Source organism: Cydia splendana, chromosome 24, assembly GCF_910591565.1.
Source record: "Cydia splendana chromosome 24, ilCydSple1.2, whole genome shotgun sequence".
NCBI classification, from domain to species: domain Eukaryota; kingdom Metazoa; phylum Arthropoda; class Insecta; order Lepidoptera; family Tortricidae; genus Cydia; species Cydia splendana.
In genome coordinates, this window is record NC_085983.1 from 11,181,234 (window position 1) to 11,199,214 (window position 17,981).

Genomic DNA, 17,981 nt, shown 5'->3' on the forward strand with positions numbered 1-17,981 from the left:
TATTGAACATCTGCAATATGCTGGTGTTCATTTACCTAGGGTACTCGCCATGTTATACTCTCTTTGTGTAAGCCACACCTATTTACCGGACGAAATGTTAAGGACAGTAGTAGTCCCTATTATTAAGAATCGTGCAGGAGACGCCTCTGATATTAAGAACTACAGACCCATTTCGTTGGCCACTATTGTTGCAAAAGTGTTGGACAGTATGCTTGACAAACAACTGGATAAGCACATAAGCCTCAATGATGCACAGTTTGGTTTCAGGAGCGGACTGTCCACGGAGGCGGCAGTTCTCTGTCTCAAGCATACTGTCCGATACTACACGGACAGGAAAACTCCCGTTTACGGGTGTTTTCTTGATCTAAGCAAGGCCTTCGATTTGGTGTCCTATGAAAAGTTATGGCAAAAACTGCATGAGGACACGACATTGCCAGGTCAGCTAATTGAAATGTTCAAGTACTGGTATGATCATCAATATAATGCTGTCAAGTGGGCAGATTCATTGTCTGATGCTTACAGGTTGGAGTGCGGGGTGAGGCAGGGGGGGCTCACGTCACCTAAGCTCTTCAGCTTGTATGTAGATCGCCTGATTGGTGAGCTCAGCAATGCCATGGTCGGATGCTCAGTGGGCGGTAAATTTATAAATAACATAAGCTACGCAGACGATATGGTGTTGCTGAGTCCATCAATCAGTGGCATACAAGACCTGTTGACGATATGTGAGCGGTATGCGGATTCTCATGGCCTCAGGTACAATGCCTCGAAGAGTGAGTTGTTAGTTTTTAAAGCGGGTACTAAGAGCTACTCGCGTACCCCTCAGGTTAAACTTGGCGACACTCCTCTCAAGATAGTTGAAGAATTTAAATACCTGGGGCACTGGGTTACTTCATCCCTCACAGACAACAAGGACATTGAAAGGGAACGCAGGGCGCTGGCGGTGAGGAGTAACATGTTGATCCGCAGATTTGCTAGGTGTAACAAAAACGTTAAAATTACCCTATTTAGGACATACTGTCAGTCATTTTACACCTGCTGTCTATGGATCAACTATACTCAAAAAACCTACAGCGCCCTGCGCGTCCAATATAACAACGCTTTCAGGATGCTGTTGGGGCTCCCGCGGCATTGCAGTGCGTCAGGCATGTTCGCGGAGGCGCGCACGGATGGCTTTCACGCGATAATGCGAAAACGTGTCGCGTCCCTGCTGAGACGTATCGCCGGTAGCCCCAACAGTCTCCTGGAAACAGTGGCAGGACGGGATGATAGTCCCTTCCATTACTATTGGAACCAGATGCACATGTTGTCCACCTAGTTTTTTAAGTGTATTTAGTTGTAAATGTATATAGAGTTTAAGTTTTATTTAAGTGTACATATATGGAATAATTTATTAATTCTGAAATAAATGATATTATATTATTATTATTTGAACAAAACGATAAGGTTTGATTAGTTTACAATGTGGTCGTTATATGGGCCAATATCCATGTTGCGCACCCTGTCCTTCTTGGCCACCCTCCCCCTTGCCCTATCTAATACCTTTAAACGAGCAATTCTTGTTTATTTATATATATTTCGGGGCTCTCGGAAACGGCCCTAACGGTTTTGATGAAGTTTGCTACCTATATGGGGGTTTTCGGGGGCGTTAAATCGATCTAGGTCTTATCTCTGGGGAAACGCGCATTTTTGAGTTTTTATATGTTTTCCGAGCAAAGCTCGGTCTCCCAGATATTTAATATTAATAAGAAACTCGGCCAATAATAATATTTGCACATATGGCCAAGCTACGAGCAATCAAGCTCGTAGCTGCTACGAGCCTGCTACCGCGTAGCTCGTAGAGCCACTACGCTTCTTGGTTTATAGGAGGCCATTCGGAATAATATTGTAACATCAAAATGATATCTAAGTGATGGGCTGAAAGGTCAGATGGCAGTCGCTTTCGTAAAAAGTAGTGCCTACGCCAATTCTTGGGATTAGTTGCCAAGCGGACCCAAGGTTACCATGAGCCATGGCAAAATGCCGAGACAATGAGGAAGATGATGATGATTGGCCTCCAGGTAGCGAACAGATGGACAGACAGACAGACTTACTTTTTAAAGTAATACAAATCCAACAATTTTATTGTAAAATAATAATATTATTTTGTAATATTACATAACATGCTATTTAAACATTACTTTGCAAATGAAAGCTTCTTAACTTATTTTATCCTCTTTCTTACATTATTACTTAAAACATTCCTTTAAGCCCGCCATTTATAAAACATCACAAAAACATCACATTCCACATTTGAAACATTACCCAATTCATTATTTCATAGGAATCGATAGAAAAACTATGTTCAAGCACTAGTAATTAAATTTACTAACATTCGCGATGCCAAATTTCGTCGGTCACACGAGTGCGAGAGAGACAGAGCGTCCACGCGTTAGAAAGAGACAGCTATAAGGGCAAAGCTACGCCCAATCAATGCATACTGCCTTCCTGCAGAGCCTCAGTGTGTCCGCGGCGCTCGAGGAGGTGCGTCAACGTAAACTTAAAAAAAAAATACAAAAAATATATAAAAAAAATCAATTGCGCAAAAAAACTCATCGCGGTTAACGGGTTAATATTAATTTGCAAATACGTGGTAATGTTAGTGTGGTCGTGAATATATTTAGATTTAAACAAAGCGTATGCATAAAATTTGTTTAGTGGTATTCAATCATCAAAGGGATTTAGATACATGTGGTGTTTACGCCGTTTTTGAAATAAACGCGTCGCATGCACTGCGTCCTTTGTTCCGGAGCGACGCAATTCGAAAACGAAGTAAGTGACACACAAAGACAAAAGAGCGGCGGTTAAGAGGAATAATTTTAAAAATTCAATTGCTTTGTATAATTTTTTTGTGCGTGAATTGTTTTTTTTTGCGGTAATTGTGTCGGTTACGACGTTTTGGTGTTGTTGGTTGGTGTTCAGCCATGTTGCAAGTGCGGGTCGCTATTTCTATACGGAGCGGTTCGCTTCATAATTATGTCAGAGGATACCTTTGTTTAACGGGGAAATTGAATATTTTGCAATTGGATTTTTTGAGTTAACTGGATTGTAAGCTTAAGAGGATAATTATACTTACTTTTTTCATATTTGATTCAAAGATTCAAAGAATTTATTTGCATAGAACACAGTTATGTGAAGGTGTTACAAAATAAAAGAAATCCGTGCTTATATTGTGAAAACAGGCAATATTTACAAAAGCATCATCATTGACGTCAATGATGTCACTTAAAATTGTAAGTTATTTTGTAAATTAATGTTTCGTCATCAAAATTTAAATTTTTTGTAATTGAATACTTTTTTTTAATTATCCACTTGTTTATTATTTTTTAAACAAAATTTAATTTTCTATTTATATCATAGTTTTACAAAAATAATGGGCAAGTTTCTTGTTTAAAGGACGAAATATTGTGTAGTTTTCATTGTAATTGCAAAAGTTAAATAGTTTTACTAACATATTCCTTTGTGTACAGTCACCTGCAATAATATGTTACTCTTCGAAGACGGCAAAAATATCTGACACGCTCTTATGGCTCTACAAATAAGATCGTGTCAGATATTTTTGCGGCCTTCGGAGAGTAACATATTATTGCAGGTGACTGTACTTCATATGAAGTCAACATATTAATCATATTATGCTAGCAAACAGAAGTGATAGTAGTAATAGTACTATTTTGACGTTCATCCTAAGTCCTTTAAAAGGTCAAAGGTATTTAATGAATTATTTAACCAGAGTATGACTTGGACAGGTATACCTGTCCCGTCCCGTGGGTCCCACTCAGTAAGCCTGCACCATCTTTGGTGTCCCGTGGGTCCCACTCAGTAAGCCAGCACCATCTTTGGTGTCCCGTGGTTCCCAATCAGTAAGCCTGCACCATCTTTGGTGTCCCGTGGGTCCCACTCAGTAAGCCAGCACCATCTTTGGTGTCCCGTGGTTCCCACTCAGTAAGCCAGCACCATCTTTGGTGTCCCGTGGTTCCCAATCAGTAAGCCTGCACCATCTTTGGTGTCCCGTGGTTCCCAATCAGTAAGCCTGCACCATCTTTGGTGTCCCGTGGGTCCCACTCAGTAAGCCTGCACCATCTTTGGTGTCCCGTGGGTCCCATTCAGTAAGCCTGCACCATCTTTGGTGTCCCGTGGGTCCCACTCAGTAAGCCTGCACCATGTTTGGTGTCCCGTGGGTCCCACTCAGTAAGCCTGCACCATCTTTGGTGTCCCATGGGTCCCACTCAGTAAGCCTGCACCATGTTTGGTGTCCCGTGGGAGGTGCGGTAACCTGCCCGTGCTACTATACACTACATACCGGAAAAGTATAAAACTTTGCCCTTTAACATAACTTTGCCCACCACAGTTCAGTAAAAGTGAAATAACCTAAAAGTAGTCACAGATACAATGGGCCCGATTCGGATTTTGAAATAGACATCTATTAGACATCACCAAGATACGATAACGATATGTTTAAGATTTAACCTGTCAAATTTGACATTTGCGCGATTCTGGAAATACTGTTGAACGATTTCCACAAGATATGACTTAGAGATCCAATTCACATCTAATAGATATCTTACTCTATCTAACGTAAAAGTGACATTGGTTGCCCGAATTGCGCTGCAAAAGAGAACTAGTTGATATCTAAACTATAACGTATCTAGAATGGATCTAGTACGTGTCGTCTCTTGTGAATATCTTGAAGTTCGAATACGGCAGACTTTCTTCAGAATGTGTAGGTATATGTAAAGTAGTTACATGTTTTCCAAGATGGTGGCGGTTCCTCGAGGTCCCCGAATGTCAAATAGTGTGGACATGAAAAAGAGACCTTCAATTAACATACATACCAAATTTCCGGACTGTTCTAGAAATTCCGGGGTTATTCCTAATCCGATTGTATTATTTAACGGAGTTCTGAGGACATTTTAATCTTTTAAATCAATTGTCAAAAAGCGATGAGACCGCATGTTGCTACCTTTATTTACATTTTATTTATTGATTTAACCTTTATTGCACAATACAAGAAAGTACACATGGCGGACTTAATGCCATAAGGCATTCTCTACCAGTCAACCATTCGGCCATACAGAAACTTACAACTGATGCGGGACAGAAAATCAGTAGAGAGAGATAAAAGTCACTCTAAGTAATGCAAAACGTAATTCAAGACAAAAAAAAGTAAGAAAATGTTGCCACTGCAATAATTTGTTTGTAAAATAGTAAATTCCTTTTGATAGATAATCACGCTAAGATAATATATTTTTATTTACTTATTTTTACATAAATACAAGACGCGCTAGTAAAAATTGGCAACATTTTCTTACTTTTTTGGTCTTGAATTACGTTTTGCAGTTTAAGTATCATCACATTGGCAATCTTTTATTGAATTTGTTTTATTTTGTGGTTCAATAATAGTTATTTGTACAACAAGAGATCAAAGTTTGATATTTCTTCCAGTGCTTATTTTGAGTCCCGTGCAAGCGAAAGATTCTATAATAATCTCTAATTTAGAATCTTGAGCGTAGTAAGGGATTCAAAAGCGCACGAGATGTAAATAACTTTGATCTCGTGTAGTACACAAAATTTTTCACCCTAAGCAGTGAGAACATACCTAGAGGGACAGAGATAATAGAACCCAAGTATATCGAACTTGTATTAGACCCCGCATGTTGAAATGACATTTGACTATAAAGGTCACTTGAATGTCATTTTGTCTCACTCAGTGAGCAAAATCGCATTTTGCTCACTGAGTGAGACAAAATGACTCAGTGAGCAAAATCGCATTTTGCTCACTGTTTTTAAGAAGCAAAGTACCCTTGTTCGAGCTGCTGAGGTGAAAAGTATATTTACTTATATTACTTACTTTGTACAGTCACCTGCAATAATATGCTACTCTTCGAAGGTCTTAAAAAATATATGCTCTTATAGCTCTACAAATAAGATCGTGTCAGATATTTTTGCGGCCTTCGTTGTGTAACAAATTATTGCAGGTGACTGTACTCGCGGGTATTCAAGTATTTTTGTTAGTAATTTTATCGAAAAATGTATTTGGTTTACATTTAGGTACCGTAAAGTGGGGGTGAGTTGGTGAAATTTGACTTTCAAACCTCGATAAAATTTTATTTTTACATGTGAAAACTGAATGGTGTATATAATAAGTGGTTCGGACGTTTGTATTTTATTTTGGGTAGTTCCATTTCATAACTTTGACGATAAAGAGGAAAACCCACCTCACCCCGTAGTGCCTCGTATTTGGGGTGAGAGGGTTTTTCATACAAAGGTGATTTTGGAAGATTGTTGGATCGATTTTTATTTTTTATGCGTATTACTATAGCCCCATTTTAAATTGGAATACATTATTTTTGTAGCAGTAGCCTTAAAAACACACCTCACCCCCCTCTCAAACCTTCTCTCCCCATTCATAACCCATAGCTCCCCGCGAAACCTACTCACCCCGTTTTACGGTACATGAAAACCCAGGGGTGCTTTGTTCTACTGCCAAATGAAAAAAGAGAAAGAAATGAACTTTGAACAAAACACTCCTATTTTGGTTTAAATTCAATTGTATTTGTGTAACCACGGGGGTGGGGTGAAGATAAGTAAAAAATGGTTTTTTGAGAAAATTCAAAAACGCCTCGACTGGTCCTGCTTTAAATAATTTTCTTTTAATTTATTTACTAAGCGTTTTTCTGGATCCACGGTTCTAGACGGGGTGCGAATAAAAAAAAACCTCGTATTTTTTTTTAACGGAATTCATATTTTGAATCCTACCGAATAAGACGATGGCGTTTTTTTTTTTTTTTGCTAAAACATTTATTTACATACAATATATATACAGTGGTACTACTAAACGAAATTAATAATATTAATTAATATTCATATTCATATTTAACAAGTTAACATATATCAGTGAAAGAATAAGGATCAAAGTCAAATGGCGTTCTAACAGTTTTAATCGTCTGTCGAAAAATGGCACTAAATGTATACTGTGGCTACATAATTTACCATGACAGTACCTCTCTATTTCAAATTCTCTTTGCTATAACGTAATAAAAGTTCATGTTTTTGTCTACGGAACCCTAAGAAGATACCCTAACTGGCATATTGTCACATGAAACCCAATTATTTGTGGCGCCATATAGACGAGTATTAGGTTAAACTAACCTCCAGGACAATTTGATTGATATATCAAACATCCATTCGCCATACAAGATCCAACCTTATCTTTACCAAATAAAGTCCAAAATCGAACAAACAAATCTGCCTATCTATCTTGCAAAATATAGGCTAAGTGTTCAATGAAATATCGACCTTAAACTATAGTAATAAGGTGGATATTTCAACGTGAAGATGGGGTTGTTACGTGATTTTTGATCTGAGTGGTTATTTGATTGATCCTAGAGATTCCCGTGTACAGTCGCTATCAGATATATCGGAGCGACTTAGGTGGTCAGAAATATCTGAACACGCCTGTATTGTCAAGGCGTTAGAGTGCGTGTTCAGATATTGTGAACACATTGTCCGCTCCTACATATTTGATGGGTCGCCATTATAAATGTAGGTACATAAGACAGATAACAAACAGATTAAAAACAAAACATACAATCTACAAAGGCGAACTTATCCCTATAGGGGATCTCTTTCAGTCCAATATACATTGTGCCTTCAAATTTTTTTTTTACAAAAATATATCTGAAATAAATAATGATTTTTCAAACTACTATCACACTCTTCATAATTCTGTATACCAGTACAAACTACCTTAACACGGTTATAACACGCCGCGAAGGTGTGTAAACGAGACAGCGCTATGCACATTATAGCGACGTCCCGCTCGCACACCGCAGCGGCGTGCGGCCGCATCCAATGTGAAACCCCAGGCTTTCACATTGGATGCGGCCGCGTTGTCCCGGCATTTTGCCACGGCTCATGGGAGCCTGGGGTCCGCTTGGCAACTTATCTCAAGAATTGGCGTAGGCACTAGTTTTTACGAAAGCGACTGCCATCTGACGTTCCAAAACCAGAGGGTAAACTAGGCCTTATTGGGATTAGTCCGGTTTCCTCACGATGTTTTTCCTTCACCGAAAAACGACTGGTAAATATCAAATAATATTTCGTTCATAAGTTCCGAAAAACTCATTGGTACGAGCCGGGGTTGAACCCGCGACCTCCGGATTGCAAGTCGCACGCTCTTACCGCTAGGCCACTAGCGCATCCAATGTGAAAACCGCCTACGTCCATTAAATTAGTTTACAATCCTCTTTGTTACCCCATAACAATGCGTTGAAAAACTCAATTTGCAACCCTTTTTCTGTTTTTTTTACGTTGGTTGAAAACGTGTTGATCTAGTTTGGAAAGGCTTTGGAAATTATATAAATTGTCAACAAAATTTCGCTTCACAATTTTAATGTGAAGAATTTTTTTCCAAAGTTCAATTCATTAATCGTCACTTGCGCCATCCCACTAGCCCGCGGTTAACCGGTTAAACCGTTAACCCAGTGTCAAATTGTACTGATAACCATGGTAACTCCAGGTTTAACCGGTCAACCCCGGGTTAGTGAATGTGGCCTTAGTTGTTTAAGAATCCTCGTCCCCCCTAATTATATGTGTTTTTTCCGGTTGAATGTATAACCTACCTTATATGGCGCGATCGGTGGGATGTAACGTACAGTAGGTTAAATTAGCCATCTAATTAGATGACTAGGCCGTTAATAACACGCCGGCATCTAATTAAATGACTAAAGAACAACCAGCCAAGTCATTCAGCGCAACGTTTAACCAGATGGCTGAACGTCGTGTAGTTTAATTGCACATTGATGAATTTATGAAGTTCGTTTAAGGTTAGGTTATCTATTATTTATTTATTTTATTTCGTGAAATCGAAAACCTAGTGGTTGAACCTAACATCATGGGAGAGACTAAAGCTCATAGACTCCGTTGGTTGGGCCACCTTGAGAGAATGGACGAAGATGGGAACGTGAAAAGAGCATACCTGGGCCGTCCAGCAGGAAGACGTCCTATCGGACGCCCCAGATATCGCTGGTGCGACATGGTGGAGGCGGACCTGCGCGAACTTTGAGTCAGCAATTGGCGAGAGGTCGCACAGGACCGAGAAAAGTGGCGCTGTCTTGTGTCGGAGGCAAAGTCTCATTTTGGGTCGCTGAGCCAACAGAGTACTAGTAGTATTTATTTTATTTAGTTTTAAATGTTAAATTTGAATTACTAGCTGAGTGGCTCAGTCATATTCAAAAGGCTGACTTTCAATACGCCAAGTTGTTAAACGTTTAGTGATTCTAGTTCAATTAAGTATCGGCCTAGGCATCGAATTGGATGCCGGCGTTTAATGAACAGCCTAGGCATTTAATTAGCTGACTAATTTAACCAAATGGCTGCTATAGGAACATAAGACTAACACAGCTAGCCGTAACAAGGCAGTGACACCTTTGAATTTGTAGTTTCTGCGCAAGAATCCATACTCCATACCAACTCCATACTAATATTACTCGTATAAAGGCGAAAGTGTGTCTGTCTGTCTGTTAGCTCTTCACGCTTAAGCCGCTGAACTGATTTAGTTAAAATTTGGTATAGAGATAGTTTGAGTCCTGGGGAAGGACATAGGATATTATGTCGAAAATCATCCCTGAAGAGAGTGCAAAGGGGGGTGGAATTGAAAGAGTTAATGAATTGTCTAATAATTGAAGTAAGCAATGCACGAATTGACTGATTGCTATTAGCATTATTCAGGCGCTATACCTACTTTAGCTGCTGTCACTGATGCCACGCCAACGAAGTCGCGGACCAAAGCTAGTACGGTATAAAATGTAATGAATTTGACATGAACAATGAACATAAATATATTCTTGACTTATTCAAATTCCGTGGGGGATCGCTGTCGAATATGGCGTATGTGAGGCCTATTCGAACTTACGTTTTGATATCAAAATTATGTCATTTTGTTATCATTTGACATGACATTTACTTTTATTTACTTGTAAGATATATTTCTTCTTCTTCCTCGCGTTATCCCGGCATTTAGCCACGGCTCATGGGAGCCTGGGGTCCACTTGACAAGTAATCCCATGATTTGACGTAGGCACTAGTTTTTACGAAAGCGACTGCCATCTGACCTTGATGAATGATATTTCGTACATAAATTCCGAAAAACTCATTGGTACGAGCCTGGGTTTGACCCCGCGACCTCCGGATTGAAAGTCGCACGCTCTTACCACCAGCGCTTCTTGTAAGATATATTTATTGATGAAATAATACAAATTTTACACGTCAATTCAAATCATTCTGATGTCAGTGTACGTTCGAACCACTCTCATCAGGTTTCTACCTCATTCTGTGTTGTGTTTTGTAGACAAGCAACTATGTGTGAGTTTCGCTCGGTGCAGGTAACAAATACATCAGGGAATTGGGAATGTAGCGTAAACTGTTGAAGATAGTACACTGATGAAAGTTAGTTAATGCAAGTCGATGTGTATTGTGTTAAGCTTTGAGAATACTAATAGGGAAATTCGCCAGTACCTAGACGCTTTTAGTAAATGGCCACCCCAAACCAAAAATGAATTCTATTCATCTATAAATAGAATTCATTTTAGTATATTGGCTAGTTATTGAAAGGTGGCCAGTTATTGAAGCCTTATACTAAAAGGAATTCTGCTTATAGGTGAATAGAATTCCTTTTTAGTTTAGGGTGGCCAGTTACTAAAAGTAGCCAGTTACGTGCGAATTACCCTAGGTACTACGTCCACACAAAAAGAGAAAATGTTTTTCCACTTCTAAATATTTTCCATTCTCCATGATTTTTTAGTATTACATATATTGACACAATGAAAGACTAGGTTTATAAGTTTTTTTTTTTTTAATTTTGCAATATTTTTTTTTAAAGCGAAATCTATAAACCTAGAATATTAGGCTGAAGCGGTTGACATCAAAATCAAAGTGATTTGTTAAGATTTATTTAGTGGAAACCGTTGTCTCCATTGTAATCCATAACAATATATACAGTGTAATAAACGCATTATCTGCCAAACTGCAGAACAGGTTGTTGACAGAAAAACTAAGTCTAACCCTCCACCATATACCGTAAAACGGGGTGAGTAGGTTTCGCGGAGAGCTATGGGTTATGAATGGGGAGAGAAGGATTGAGAGGGGGGTGAGGTGGGGTTTTAAGGCTACTGCTACAAAAATAATGTATAGTAATATTCATAATAAAAAAAAATCGATCCAACAATCTTCCAAAATCACCTTTGTATGAAAAACCCTCTCACCCCAAATACGAGGCACTACGGGGTGAGGTGGGTTTTCCTCTTTATCGTCAAAGTTATGAAATGGAACTACCCAAAATAAAATACAAACTAAAATACAAACGCCCGAACCACATATTATATACACCATTCAGTTTTCACATGTAAAATAGTTATTTGTACAACAAGAGATCAAAGTTGTAAATAACTTTGATCTCGTGTAGTACACAAAAATTTTCACCCTAAGCAGTGAGAACATACCTAGCTAGAGGGACAGATATAATAGAACCCAAGTATATCGAACTTGTATTAGACCCCGCATGTTGAAATGACATTTGACTATAAAGGTCACTTGAATGTCATTTTGTCTCACTCAGTGAGCAAAATCGGGTTTTTCTCACTGAGTGTGTCTCACTCAGTGAGCAAAATGACTCAGTGAGCAAAATCGCATTTTGCTCACTGTTTTTAAGAAGCAAAGTACCCTTGTTCGGGCTGCTGAGGTGAAAATAAAATTTTATCGAGGTATGAAAGTCAAATTTCACCCAACTCACCCCATTTTACGGTACTATAGTATTATAAATATTAATACAGCAGTCTTTTTTATGTATCTTAACTGGATGCTGTTAAGCAATAATGTATCAACCCACATTAATTTTTCAATAATATAGCAACTCAAAAAAATGACGCCTAAAGTTGACATTTTATTGCAAAATGGATGTGAGACGACTCATTTTTGCTAAACACCATCCCTTACATACGAGTGGGGTCTGTTATTGTACTGAGGATTGCAAAGCTTTTCTTCCCTCTTAAGTGTATTTACTGGGAGAAGAAAGTTAGAGAGACTTTTTAGACGGGGGAGTTTGATCATGAATAGGGTGACTGCTATAGATATTGGACACTACATAGTAATTGGCCACTCCTGACAAATCAGAAGGAAACAAACCGATCGAAGCCTTATTATTAAAAGTGGCCAATTAGTATGTATACTCTGAATCTTTAGGTATTTAAATAAAAGTAAACAAAATGTACCCTCAAATGGGTCCTTAAGCCAGTTGAGGGTAGACGAAAACATTACGTGATCAAATGATGTAGGTTAAAGTTAGATTGATCAGTGACAGATCCAGGCGGTTTTGTATTTGGTTGGTTCACCAATAAATGTTATAACTACCCGAAATTGTACAAATTGTTTGTTTACTTTTATTTAAATAACTAAAGATACAGAGTATAGTTTGTTGTTTCTACATACACAGGTATTACTAAATATTTGAAAATTCTTACAAAGTATTGTGAATTATTTTTAATGTAACACTTTAAACTGTCGCGTTTTGTACACATAATTAAAGTCATTAACGGGTCTAACGCGATTAAATTTCATTATTTTACTTTTTTCCGACGTTTGAGCCAGGTAAAATTACGAAATTTAATTGCGTTAGACCCGTTAATGACATTAATTATGAATAGTAATAACACTAATAACAGTAAATGTTGAAGGTAGTAAATATCTGTGTAAAAAAAGTGCAAAAAATAAAACTTCTGCCTAATTTCGGACGTACATTAATTACAGCCCAAGGTCGAAATTTGGATTTTACGGACCAAACACCTACGAGTTATTAACACCTTTTACGAGCAAGTTTGATGAAAAAAACATTACATATTATATAATAAGTTATTGGCATAAATTTCATTTTTGGTACAAGCTTTTATCGCTGACTGTACTTTTCTTTCCACAGGCAACTAATGCTCATCGAGACAATTCTAAAAACCCCAAAAACAATTAGATTTCGTTGTTTTATCACATAGTTCCTATGGCCACCTCCGGTCTCCATCATCAGATCAGCTCGATGACACCATAATATTGCATTGTCACCCGACTTACGTATGTATGCAAAATTTCAGCTCAATCGGAAACCGTGAAGTGGATCAAATTTAACTTGCAAGATTTGATTACAGACAGATAACGGGACAGGTGAAAGTAAATAAAAGCTTGTAAAATTGAGGCAAAATTTCGCACTGATTGGTGAGCCATAAGGATGACTCACGCTGGACCGAGCCGGGGAAGGGCCCGAGCTTCAGACACTTCGTTTTCTATGGAAAGCACCACGTGATCACCGATCAGCCGTCATAGAAAATGACATGTCGGCCTTGGCTCGGGCCCGGCCCGGTCTAGCGTGAGTCATCAAACATCAAACATCAACATCAACATTTATTCAGCAAATAGGCCACAAGGGCACTTTTACACGTCATCATTGAATTTACATACATGCAAAAATAATAACATCAACAATTTTATAAAATAAAACTAAGAATTCAATCTAACGTATTACAATTACTAAGAGATGTATATGGTCTCTTAATGTCGAATTACATACAAAATACAGATACAAAACACAAAAAAAAAACTATAATATTTAGAGGTGTAAATGTCTCTAGGTGTCAGAACTATAAGATTATTTATCAAGTTATCCTTAGAGATGTATAGGGTTTCCAAGAGTCAATATCCTGTATAATTAATACATTCATTAAGAGAAAAGAAACATACGAGAGCAGAATGAGGCGTCTCACTGTAATTAATTAATAAAAATGAAGTTACTAAGTATAATAGCTTGTGTTAGCTTAAACAGACCAGTCATCTTTTAGATGCCCTAAATGCTCTAAGTGAACCCTCTGTGTGCAGTAAGCTACGCGTAATGTACCGCTTGACCCAATTTCTTAATGTATCGGATGCAGGATCGATCCCGGCTGCGGCTCAGGTAGAGGCGGCCTTAATGCATACTCAAAAGCTTTCTCTGCGACAACGGTTTGGCTAAACAGTGTTTAGTAAACACACAATACCTGGTTGTCAAAGAAAATGTTCCGTTTATGGTACTTTTAGTGGGCAAAGTGAGGATAATTTATGTAAAACTTTGCCCACTAAATAAAAGCGGCCTTAATGCATAGTCAATAGCTTTCTCTGTGGCAACGGTTGCACACGATACCTGCTTGTCAAACAAAATGTTCAGTTTAAGGTACTTTTAGTGGGCAAAGTTAGGATAAATTATCTACAACTTTGCCCACTAACTATACGCAAAATTTTCCATTTTACAAGTATTTACTTCCTAAATATTCCCTACTGATAGATAACTAAGCCCCAAAGTCAGTAAAAAGTAGCATTAATGTGATTTTTATTTAAGTTTAAAGATTTTTATTATCATATGTTAGTTGCCAGAAAATAAATGATATTTAATTTAATTTAATTGTAGTTAGCGTGGGGCTATAGCCCAAGCCCTCTCACGAGTGAGAGGGCTGTGCCCAGCAGTGGGACGTATATAGGCTGAATTATTATTATTTTTATAATTTAATTGTCTTTTACATGGTATAATAATATACTCCGCCTGGTACTGTCTTCTAAAGTTGCGGAAAGTTTCCAAAAAGTTGGAAAAGTTCTAGGAAATTTCTTGCAAATATCACAGAAATATAAGTAATTTCAATGTTATGTTTCGGAAGCTTTCAATCCCCATACAAAAATGTTAGAAGTTACTGAAACTTTCCTATGTGGAAATTTACGCAATTTTGGAAAGTTTCCTCCGGCACATCAGTACTCTCTTCCCGTCTTTTCGTGGTCACGTGACTGACACAAGCCTACGTCATCATGCGACAGCGCTATATGATAATATGCGATAGCGCTATATAAAGTGGCAATGTTATTGTGACGTAGGCTTGTGTCACTCTGGGAAGAGAAGACCATGTTTTATAATATAAGACTATGGTCTGGTGCGTTTCTAATAGAAGAAATGACACTTTGACACTGACAGATCATAATTCATAACTCTAGATCATATTCATAACCTGTGATTACTATCAATAATATACCTCCTATTAATACATACATACAGATTTTTTCTATTACAATTATAAGTACATCATCTGTCCTGCCATTTCTGCCATGCCTCCTGGGAGCTTAGGGTCCGCTTGGCAACTAATCCCAAGAACTGGCGTAGGCACTAGTTTTCATGAAAGCGACTGCCATCTGACCTTCCAACCCAGAAGGTAAACTAGGCCTTATTGGGATTAGTCCGGTTTGCTCACGATGTTTTCCTTCATCGAAAAGCGACTGGTAAATATCAAATGATATTTCGTACATAAGTTCCGAAAAACTCATTGGTACGAGCCGGGGTATGAACCCGCGACCTCCGGATTGAAAGTCGCACGCTCTTACCGCTACACCACCGCTCTTATAATATAAGCTATTAAGCTTAACACAAACGCAATATTTTATATCAACATAATAAATAACTAAATTGCCTTATTTAACAATACGATAAAAGCCAGTTCAGTAGCCATTAATTATACTTCAAAACGTCGTATCTCCCTTAAAACAACATGACACTTACGACGTTTTTGAAACGAGTGATGCTTATTTTAACTTCAAAGCGATGCCTACGGCGTAGCTCCGGGTCGTAGAGGGTCTACGCCGTAGACGGCTACGAAATGTGACGGTTTGATTACAAAGGTTGATGTACATTTTAACCATCATCATCATATCAGCCGAAGTTGGAAATCTGAACTTGATTTATTGACCGAGCGTTAGCGAAGATCTCGGTTTCGGATTGGGCAAAAATGCTTTCGTATGTACGGATATACTACTCCTCTATAATAGGTCGCAATTCTCAACCGATTCTCGTGAAATTTTGTGAGCAGGTTCGATGATTAAATTTTTTTTTTTCATGGTTTTAGGATTTTTTTTTATAAATGATTGAGCCATACATTTATTTTGTTTTAAGTTATGCCCGCGAGGTCTACAGCTAGATACGATATGGATTAGATATGTCATTGTCGAAAGAGACGTTTTCGTTTGAAGAAACGTCACTTTTGACACCGACATATCTAATCCATATCGTATCCAGACGTAATATTTGACGTATCTTAAAGTTCGAATCGGGCCGACTGTTGACAGTTACTTTAATAAGCTCGTATCTCGTAACTTGTATGTTGCTTTACATTGCGGGCCAAATTTTTTTGTATGGTTAATATTTTCATTGTATTTCTAAGCAAAATTTATCTCAGTATACTTCTTAGGTCCAATGCTGATCACTATTTAAATTTTCGCTCGTATTGGATTTACATACTGTACCGTAAATGTATAAAACTTTGCCCTTTAACATAACTTTGCCCACCGCGTCACAGTTCAGTAAAAGCGAAATACTTTTAAGTTATTTTAAGTTATTTCGCTTTAGTATATATAACCGTAAAAACCCATATTTATTGTTACGCGTTTTCACAAGCGGGCCATTTTCCTCATAACTAGGGTAAAACGGGATCCCTTACCGTGTTGTCACCTAATCTAATTCGGTCCAATAAGCACAAGTCAGTTTGACAGCCGCCGCCATATTGAATAGAATAGAATAGTTTTTTATTCGTAAACACACAGACAACAGACATACATAGAAAAAAAAACCGGGCAAGTGCGAGTCGGACTCCCGCACGAAGGGTTCCGTACCATAATGCAAAAAACGGCAAAAAAAAAGGTCACCCATCCAAGTACTGACCCCGCCCGACGTTGCTTAACTTCGGTCAAAAATCACGTTTGTTGTATGGGAGCCCCACTTAAATCTTTATTTTATTCTGTTTTTAGTATTTGTTGTTATAGCGGCAACAGAAATACATCATCTGTGAAAATTTCAACTGTCTAGCTATCACGGTTCGTGAGATACAGCCTGGTGACAGACGGACGGACGGACGGACAGCGGAGTCTTAGTAATACGTTTTACCCTTTGGGTACGGAACTCTAAAAACAGTGAAAAATAAAGTGTCACGAAATTGCCCCATCTCAGCATGTTGCTGGCGACTTCCAGCGCTGATCTTCCGATTAGACCATCAAGTGAGAAATAATCACGGAAGGTAACAGACAAAAAAAAATAAGTAAAGAAACATAAAATAAACCGAAAAATAGATTTTACAGTGTCACTAATTTTACAGTGTCATGTTGTTGTTTTTCTTTTATTGGAAAACAAGATGGCGGATTCCACTCACGTTTCCCGTGAATCGACGACGAGTAAACCGGACACTGGTATTAATAATAAATAAAAAAAATAAAAGGCCTTTTTATTCCTTAAACACATGTACAAACTATTTTTAAACTAACACTTTAAACTCTCGCGTTTTGTACACATATTTAATTACACAAACGGGTCTACCGCGATATAATTTCATTGTTTTTACCTTTAATTCCGACGTTTCAGCTGAGTTGCACCAGCTGTGGTCACGGAAAGACTGACGTCCCAACAAATGTCAATGAAATTATATCGCGGTAGACCCGTTTGTGTAATTAAATATTTTTAAACTAAATACTATTTTGTATAATCTAGTAGTGTTAGGACCCCTTCCGGGTATAGGCCTCCTCCAACCTCTTCCACCGTCCTCGGTCTTGTGCCTCTGTGAGCCAGTTGCTCGACACTCTCTCTATGTCGTCTGCCCATGGACACTGGTGTGACTGTATTACATTCCTTCCTTCATTCGCGCAGTGGAAGCGTGCTGGGCCCATAACCTGTTAAATCTGGGCGTAAAGGAAACTATGAGAAGTCCATATGAAGAGTATATTGTCGAGGAATTAGGCACTGATACAAATTTAGTCTGGTTAGCAGCAAGGTTGAAATGTATATTTATGTATATTTATTCAAACATTTAAACTCGTTCCACGTGCGTTTATGCAGTTACCTATAAAACAAGATT

General features: G+C 38.2%; 1 long non-coding RNA gene across 1 annotated transcript in view; it reads left to right on the forward strand.

Moving 5' to 3' along the window:
- Nucleotides 1-2,248: 2,248 nt before the first annotated feature.
- LOC134802528 (uncharacterized) overlaps nt 2,249-17,981 on the forward strand; it is an 84,569-nt gene continuing 68,836 nt past the window's right edge. The window contains exon 1 of the long non-coding RNA XR_010145851.1: nt 2,249-2,808. This is a non-coding gene — a long non-coding RNA (uncharacterized LOC134802528). The remainder of the gene's footprint in view (nt 2,809-17,981) is intronic.